The sequence below is a fragment of the Leucopleurus acutus genome (genome assembly GCF_964270905.1).
Source record: "Leucopleurus acutus genome assembly, chromosome: 15".
Lineage (NCBI taxonomy): Eukaryota > Metazoa > Chordata > Mammalia > Artiodactyla > Delphinidae > Leucopleurus > Leucopleurus acutus.
In genome coordinates this window covers 69,615,118-69,624,760 of record NC_139157.1, presented here as the reverse complement: position 1 = coordinate 69,624,760, position 9,643 = coordinate 69,615,118, and the positions used below count along the sequence as shown (strand labels likewise).

Below are 9,643 nucleotides of genomic sequence, written 5' to 3'. Positions count from 1 at the left end.
GTTCACTAGCATCTTCTAACAGCATCAAAATCAGGTCTTTCTTTTAAGGTATCATTATGAATTCACAGATTTGAACATATTTTATGTATCTCAGTCTATTGTAGTTATCATCCTTGATAATAGTCAGCATTTCCATATTTGGACAGTAGGAGATGCTCCAAGTTGGCTCCTGAGTTCTTTTCACACAACCGCAAATGTCTGATGGCTTTCTTGCTCTCTTATACTATATAGCAAGATGCAGAAGGCGCATCTTGTACATTTCTTGCCTCAGCTCTGTAATCAGTCATTTCTCCAATGAGCCCTGTTTTCTTTTAATGGTAAATGGTAGAGACTACAATCTGGGCCATAGGGGTAGGATTCACAGGTTTTGATGCACATGAATCATACTTTCAGTTTCTGTATTTCCTTTTACACGGGTTCCCATTTTACTCAGAGCAAAATTCTTTCAATGACACATAAGACCCGACATGATCCGCGTGCCGTGTTTCTTTTCTTTCTTTAACACACATGCACCTGTCTTTGGGCAACTGTCCTGGGAATGCCCTTTGCTCAGATATGTCCATAACTCAATCCCTCACTCTCTGTAAGTCTTTGCTTAATCTCACCTTCTCATTGAAGCCTATCCTGTCAATTGTATTTAAAAATCACAACAGTATTTACCTCCCTCCCCAAACCCACTCCCAATGTCCTGTGTTCTATTTTCTTTTTCATGTTGCTTCTCATTCTCTCAAATACTTTATAATTTCTCACATACTTTATAATTCATCCTTCTTTTCCTCCTCCTAAAATGTAAGCTCCACAAGGGCAGGGATTCTGTTCGTTTGGTTCACGGCTGTATCTTCAGTGCTTAGGACAGTACCTGCACATGGTAACTATTCAGGACCTATTTGTTCAATGAACAAAAGAGTGAAACCTTAGGATATTTCTGAATCACGCCACAGCTAACCTCTTAGTGTGCCTTGATCTTCAAAGGAACAGATTGAATTTAAAGCAAACAAAACTTGGGACTTCCCTGGTGGTCCAGTGGTTAAGACTCCGTCTGCATTTCCCCTGCAGGGGGGTGTGGGTTCGATCCATGGTTAGGGAACTAAGATCCCATGTGCCAATTAAAAATTAAAAAAAAAAAAGCAAACAAAACTCATCAAGAAACTGAGCTTTATTCAGATATGTGGAAACAGGTCCATGAATTTCAAAACTATCTTGATATTTCTGGGTGTGTGTTCAGACTCTGAGCAATGTTTCTGCATTCATTTCTGAAGAAGAAATGTAATTTAAACTGTGAGTCTACATCAGTGATGAAAATAAAAAATCAGAATTGAGATGTACCCCCAAAGAATACACCTTACTGTTTTGCCCCAGAGAAGTTTAGTCTGCTTAAGGCCTCTGTGGCACTAATGTAATTAAATTGATCAACCATTAGTAACAGGCCCCAAATTGTACTTTTGTATAAAAATAGTTGATTAAAGTTATTTGGTTTGTACCATCTTTCCCATTCCCATAGATTAATGAATTCTGAGGAAATATAAATTTTTGCAGGAAAAAAATTGGGGCACCACACTATCAGTGGATTGAGCACTGGACTGAGAGAGGGATAGAAGGTGTTGGTTGTCAACTTGGTCATTAACTAGCTGGGTTACCTTGGGCAAGTCAAGAATCTGAATTTAGACTTAGAGTGGTCTTTGAAGTTGACTAGGACCAGCCTCCTTCCTCCAGCTCACACTGATAGGAGACTGTGATAAGGAGACAGTACATCCTGTTATTGGAAAGTTCATTTTTAAGTTGCAGTTTGCCTTTTTATTTCATTGATCTCCTTTGTGTCTTCCAAAGAAACACTTCAGTTAACTACTCCTCTGGGGAAGGTATTTAGTGGGGTAAGAACACCATCTCTTGATTTAGACTGCCAGATTTTCAATCTAATTCCCTCACTTCCTGTGACCTTCATTAGGTTACTTTTCTAAGTTTCAGTTTCCTCATCTGTAAAATTGGCCTAATCATAGTACCTACCAGATGGGATTATTACTATTATTCCACATGCCCCCTAGTTTTTTTTTTTATTGCCCCCTAGTTTGTCACTGTTCTTAAATGTGGCACCCAAACTAAAAAGTCTATATTATAGTGTGCAAAATACAGATGATGATGAAATCATTCCTTCCAGTGATCTAGACCTTAAGCATCCTATATTTTAAGTCTCACAGTTCACTCACATATAAATTGTGTAAATACTAATAATGCCTACTCCCTGGGTTACTGTAGGAGAAACCAAGATGATGTATGTCAAAGTACTGTGGAAAATAAAAGGAACTATAGAAGTGTCAGCCATTATTTTATACCAAGTATTTTTCATTAAACAGTGAAATCATGATAGATATGACCTATCAGTTACCAAAGATGTTAAAATTTTTTTTGCAATCTTAACGTTCATATACAACAAGGATATTTTACACTGTGAAATATCTAGTAAGCCTAAACCATTTTTTGTTATATGAGGTGATTATTAAAGATCTAATTTCATTTATGTTAAAAAGGTTTTCCTGTGAACCATAAGACTTCAGATAACATTCACTTTATAAGATAGTTTAATTTCTATCTCCAATTGTTTTTTTTTTGGCCACACTGTGCAGCATGTGGGATCTTAGTTCCCCAACCAGGGATTGAACCTGTGCCCCCTGCAGTGGAAGCAAGGAGTACTAACCACTGGACTGCCAGGGAATTCCCTCTAGTTTTTTTACTGAGATTTTTTTAATTGAAAAATTATCTATTTCTTAAATAACTGATCTTGATGTTGAAACAGGTTGGAAAGCTTTGTGAGTGGCAGCTGTTTGTTATTATTCAATAAGAAAGTGCATTTAAAGAAAAAAAAAAGGAAGTGCATTGTCAATCCAGTTTCAATGTAATAAGTAAAAACCTAAAGGGAAAATGTATAAAACCAGAGACATTACATTGCATGGACTTTTTCCATAGTTATTACTCATTAATCTTTAGCTAAATATAAAGTCCCCTAATTATAGCAGTGGCCATTTATCCTTTACTTCTGTCTTAGCCTGTTAGAGCTGCCATAACAAAATACCACAGACTGAATGGCTTAAACAATAGAAATTAATTTTCTCATAGCTCTGGAGGCTGGAAAGTCCAAGATCAAGGTGCCGGCAAGGCAGGTTTTATTCTGAGGCCTCTTGTTTGGGCTTGTAGGCAGCCACCACCACACTGTATCCTCACATGACCTCCTTCTCATGCGTGCACATGGAGAGGGAGAGTGAGCTCTCTGGTGTTTCTTCTTACAAGGACACTCATCCTATCGGACAAGGGCCCTACCCTTATGACATCATTTAACCTTAATTACTTCCCCTGAGGCTCCATCTCCAAATATTGCCACACTGGGGTTAAGGCTTCAACATATGAATTTTGGGAGGACACAAATATTGAGTCCATCACAAGTTTTCAACTTTTCTCATTACTTTTATCTCTTTTGGAGAACTTAGATCATACCATCATTGCCCACCCTAAATATACATACTGAATTCCATTTTAATGAGACTAATTTGTAATGGGAGTCATTACATTGTATACTAGGCACAGAGTTTAAGAAGCGAAAGAGCACAGTTTCTGCTTGAAAAGAACACACTCTAGGGCCAGAGAGAGATAAACACTAATTAGAAATACAACTGCTATGGGTCATTTTATAGTATAACTGGAGAGGATCTTATTTTACCTCATTTTCATCATCTTTCTATGGTACATCTCATCTTTGTTATTACCTGGGACGGTTTTCCAGCAGTCTAATTTTTTTCCCTAATCAACCTGGATCTCAAGGTCAATTTTAACACTACTTTCATCCTTGATTGGCCCATCATGACTCTGCTCCTCCTGTCCAGTTTATCCCTAATTTTGGATTAATCCACTGACCTGCTTTCTGCTCCCACATGGATGAGCTCCATAGAAGAGTAGTGAAGAATTATGTTAACTACTACACTTGGTAGTTTTCAGCCTCATCAGGCACTTTAGCACCGCAAGGCAAACCTAACTTGTCTGTAGTCAACTCCACTTCTCCAAGCCCAGTGTCTGATGAAAACCTTTAACACACTTCGTAAATTCCTCATCTCCTTCTCTCTGGAAGGCCACTTTGCAAAGTTGTCCTTGGATATTAACTCCTTCAATTTTATGCTGACCTCCAGCCTCATTACCCCAAGCAATTATTTGCTTAGCTCTCACCCTTGTTTTCTGAAACTCCTTGATTTTCTATCTAGTTTGTTTCAGATGCGGCAGTTGAACTTGACAACAGATTTCTGTTTCCCAGTTTTTGCTGATACAAAATCATCTTTAGGATTTGAAATAAACCTGAAATGTCTTACTCCTGGAATGTCCCAGGACTCAACTCTTGGACTACTTCTCCATTGGTATTCACTCCCTTGGTGGTCTCACCTTATGGCTTTAAATATACCATCCACATGATGACTCTCCAGCTCAGATCTCTCCCCATATCTCAAACTTAACATGTTCAAAATCAAGCCTCTGCAAAAAGGCGCTTTGGGGAGAGATGGATTTAACCACTATCTTGATTGCAGTAATGGTTTCATGGGTGCATATTTACACTCATCAAACTGTACACTTTAAAAATGAACCATTTATTGTTCTGTAACTGTATTCAGTAGTTAGGAGGCAAGGGCACATCCAGTTTCCTGACCTCAGTAATGTACTGTATTTATAAATAGTTTCTTCAAATGATGAATTCTATGAGAATTCTGAAATGCTTTTTGCGTTGTTAATACTCCTTTGAAAGGAACTATAATCAACTGAGTAAGCATAACTAAGGTAAAGTTCCCAAGTACGTTGGATCATACTGTACTCCATGTGGGATTCTGTGAGATTAAATCTATTTCCTGTTATAATCAGCTGCATGGCATGCCAGGACCTCAGAGATCGACTGACTAGTGGTCAGGGGAAGAGACCAAGACTTGTGAGAATGAGACTGAGTGGTTCTCATATTAGAAAGGTACCCTTTCCGCCCCACCTCAAAATGGTCCATAAGATTTTCAAAGCTTCATGGCACACTTATATTTTGACCTGATTTCTGTACATACCCCAAAATGTAGAATCAGTGAGGTGGAACAATGCCGGAGGCAGTGGCAATATTCAGTGAGGTAATTATAAATACCATGCTTTAAATACTATCTGGATCTGGAACCAAGCTTTTGGGAAGAAATATGGGAAGGAGGGTCGCACCCCCAGGGAGGAGGAATTGACAAAAGATAAGCAGACTATCCTAGTAGTCTGGGATTCAAAGGCTCTAAATTTAATGGGTGAACTGGTTTAAAAATCATGAAACAGCCAAAAGCTTTCACACAGGCTGGGCAAACAGCAAGGATTATGAAGTGTATAATCAGTTCAGAGGGCACCTGACTGGGAAGCCAAGTGCAGTGGATATTGGATTTCTAGCAATAGAACTAATTTAGAAAACACCAAAAGGTAGGATTGAGCCTACTGTATTTTAAGATAACCTGGAGGCATGGTGTTACGCAGGGAAAATTATTGGCTCAAGTCACACACATGTAGAATCTGCTCTTTCAATCTGAAACCAGCCCTAACCAAGCAGATCCTGGTCTATTTCAGTCCTATTCGTTTATGTCTTTAGGCTTTTGATTTTTAATCTACGCTGCCTCTTTTAGCAGATATGCTCTGGAAGGTAAATCCCTTACCCAGATAACAGCTTAAGGTCCCTGGTCTTAGCTAGTAGTTAGTTGCCTATTGTCCAGCTAGGTCAGCATTCACAAATCAGAAGGCCGTAGAGGATAACAAGACCTCTGCTGTGCGAAAGAAAAGTGCTACGAAATCAATCGGTAATTTAAAAGGAAGCTGCTATGTTGAGCTAAGTTCCACTAAAATTGTACCTTTCTGGACCCAACTCTCATCTCTTGTCAAGTGTGTACCCTGCAAAATCAGTAAGGCTCAATAAGTGACTATGTCTCTTCCTACTGAAAACATGTCAAGTTTCAGGGAATTTGAATGATAGCTTTTTTTTAGTTCTCTGTTGCTCAAAAAGCTTGGGGTACTGTACCATTTCAGTCTTATCCTCCACCTTATTTGTCCCACATCTATCCATCCAACTGATGCCTAAATTCTCAATTTACCGCCCTCAGCATACCATCTTTGGTTGGTGTCTCCTACGCCTAAATGTATCACTTGTTCAATCTTCTCAGTTCTTTGCATCCCTGTATCTTGCCTTCTTTCTTGGTATCTCGTACAACTATTGATGTGACAGAGGACATAGGAAATGTTTTACCCTTGACCTCCCTGGCAGGACCTAGTATAGTGCAATGAAGTATATGTACATTATTTGGATTTTATCAACTAAGGAAATATTATAAGACTGACTGGGAGGGAAAAGAGCAAAACCAGAAGGGACTGAGGGAAAAGAGGTCAAAGGGCTCTAAAGCCAAGTTTTATTCATTTCATGCCTTGTTTTGAAGTGACTGATGTTTGCCAACTTTGACAAAAGGGCAGTTTTCTCTGCAAGTTTTGTGTAGATCCCAATTGGTCTTTAATCATTCATTGTTTGTTTAACATTTACTGACAACCAAGTGCCAGGTAGTTAAGGTATCTAGGTACTTAAGATGTCAGTGTGTGAAACAGATCTTATCGAGCATGTTGTAAAAGTTCCAACCAAATAAAGCAGGGTAAGGGAGATCAGTGATCAACGGTGCAGATTGCAGTGCCAAAGTTTCCTCATTTCCAAATACACTGAGTGCAATAAAGAACAATGTAACATAATGCTGTACACGGACTGCAAGAAACATTTTCAGAGCCCCATTTTTGTACACTGTCTTAATACTTGGGCCAAATTCACTGTGTGCCTGACCACTACAGGCTTATCAGTCTCATGAACCTGACTGAGCTGCATGGACCCAACTGAATTCTCACCAAGGCAGGTGAACATTTTAAGAAACAGAGTTCATTATAAGGTGACAAGAATATTGGCACTCTAACTTTGACATTTAAATATGGGCTTGGGAACAATTTATTCATGCAGCTATTTAGGGAAAATGATTATGCACGGAGCCCAACCACCTTGGTTAGATCAGATGCTATTACTGTTTACACTAATCCATTCTGTACAATGTTTGACCAGTTTTAACCCAGATTTTATCAGTGACCTTCCCTCATGGCTCCTGACTTTTATGCTGTGCTCTCTTCCTTAATTTTCAGCATTACTCCTCCCCATTTTTAGCATAAATACCCCTTCATATTACTATTATACTAGGACTAAATATTCCACAATTCAGCTAGTATACTGGATCGTTTTGATGCCTGGCTTACCTCCCCTCACCCCAGTCATAGGTCCTGTCTCTCTCCTCTGCCCTCACCTTCAGTAATTCTGTAATACTTAGTACCCTGCACAAAGCCAAGGTTTTCCATATCCCCTTGTGATCACCAAACCCAGTCATCTCTCCCTTCTAAGGATTTTCCTACAATAGTATAAACTCTCACTTGGCTGTATTTACAATTATGCATTTTAAATTCAGACAGGTGACCAAAGGCTAAACATTCATTCAGAATTATTTAATTACAAGGCTGGACAACTGAAAAATAATTTTCCATTAAAAACAGTTTCAGAGCTAGAAAGTATCAATAATATACTGGCTAACAGGTTATGACTCTAGGGCAGTGACAAGATTAAACAGAAATGGCTTGAATCTTATGGATGCATTAATCTAGATTTGACGTTGGCTCAGAAATCTTTTTACAAATGCAATTTCAAAATTAAATAATCTGTCTTGAGTTTTGTTTTCTTTCCGTGTCCATAAAATGAAGAGCTTTTCCTGATCACCAGTTTTTCATACAACAGACAAGTAAATCTCGTGGCACTAGCCCTAGAAAAGGAAGAACATTTGAGATTTACAAGACTATCAACATCTCAAGAACTTATTTAAAGAAATTTTCAAAAATACTGTCGTCCTTATAATGGTCTATCTCAGAAGCCAGATCCGTATATAAGTTTTTTTCAACAGAACTTCAGGTTCGGGATAGGATCATCATAGATAAGACCAAGGACACAAGATTGACTGATTGTTAAGCAAAATATCTCTACTCACAGACATGTTTACACCTTAGGAACTTCATGGCAAACTGGCCTCTTTCAATAGGCGGACAGCGACCCCTGTCACTGTTGGCAGAGAAGAAAAACACTAGTGTGAAGCAACAGTTTTTCCCCTATAAGAGGCATAAGCTAACAGAAAACTCAGTTATAAAATCCAGGCAACAAAAATTTGTTATCTCATATCTGTATATTGGTCTTATCTCAGAAGCCGAATCCGTACATACTTTTCTTCAGGTAATCCGTTTAGGGATAGCTTTCCTCATTGATCAGACCAAACTCCATTAAGCTCGATCACACTGACACTTACCATAAACCAGAGCAACATTAAAAGGCAAGTACTACGGAATGCTATAGTAGATGCTGTAAGCCACATAACTTACTTTCAAATGAAGCTGTTCATCATCAATCGGTGACGGTCATAGCTTCATTAGTATTCATCGACCTGCAGGATGCTCCTTCGAGGACAAAAAAATTTCTCATTTACTCTACATGTGGACTAAACACATGCAGACTCAAAGTATTAATACGAGTCCAATACACACCTGGTAAGATTGTCAAGTTTTAACCAAGTCATTTTCCAGCAAACCTTCTCCCATACGTTTTGGAACTTTCCTTTGCATCTAAAAAAAAGTTTAATTTCAAATGATGCTCCATCATCGTTTCTGTAAATCAACAGGTTTACTCCTTCGGTTTAAAAATAAGCCCTCAACAACCCTTACCTCTGCCTCTCCACATAACAGCTCCGTTACACCTAAAGCCATTGTTCTTGCGGGGCATCTATTTAAAATTAAGCATTCTCACAGAATGTCATAGTTCAAGGTTTTCAGCACTAAACTCCTCCCCTTCAATAATCCTATTTGCACACAGCGCCACCTCGGCACAATACAACTCAGTCTCACGCCGAGTCCGGGGCTGCCCGTTTTGAAATAACTGTTGATCTGGCCATGGGAGAAAGACACCCTATCACGGGACTCTTGCTCTTAACGTTAAGGGTAACCCCCCGCCCCCAAATCCCAGGAATGTTGTCTTCTGCCGGTCGCCTCCCAGGCTCAGTCAGGGGCTGCCCGGGCGTAACAACCAGGCCGCGCGGCCACCAGCGGCCGCCTCCGCTCGAAGCCGGCCGCCACCACGACTCGGGACACGTGGCGGCCCGGCGGCGCGTTCCCCACGTCCAAGTTTTCATCACCGCACTCTAAGCTCCAATTTCTGAAATCGTTTCACCTTACTGCAGCTCCCAACCTAAGCTGCGCCGCCCGGGTTCGCTCGGACAACCGCCCGCAACGCCCGCTTACCTAGAACCACACGGCAGATCCCAAGTCCTGACGTAAAAGACCGAGTGGTGTCGCCAGCAGTTCCCTATATACTCTCTCCCGAGCCGGAAAGAGGCCGCCCCTCCCTCTCGCATCTATTGGACGCTGTAGAGTAAGGGGGCGTGACCGGCTCCTGACGGGAGGAGCGAGAGCGCGCCAGGCGGCTCTTTTCTTTCGGGGGCTCGTTCCGGGGCGTGGTGCGCGCGCCGTCCCTCCGCGGCGCGCACGCCCAGCCCCGGGC

The 9,643-nt window shown here is 40.4% G+C and overlaps 1 long non-coding RNA gene across 1 annotated transcript; it reads right to left on the bottom strand.

Annotated features, from left to right (window-relative positions):
• Positions 1-7,539: 7,539 nt before the first annotated feature.
• Positions 7,540-9,373, bottom strand: LOC309971903. Its single transcript, XR_014326768.1, has 4 exons — positions 8,635-9,373; positions 8,473-8,547; positions 8,088-8,158; positions 7,540-7,865 (listed from the first exon to the last, which is right to left on the bottom strand). It is a non-coding gene; the product is annotated as an uncharacterized lncRNA (long non-coding RNA).
• Positions 9,374-9,643: the final 270 nt, after the last annotated feature.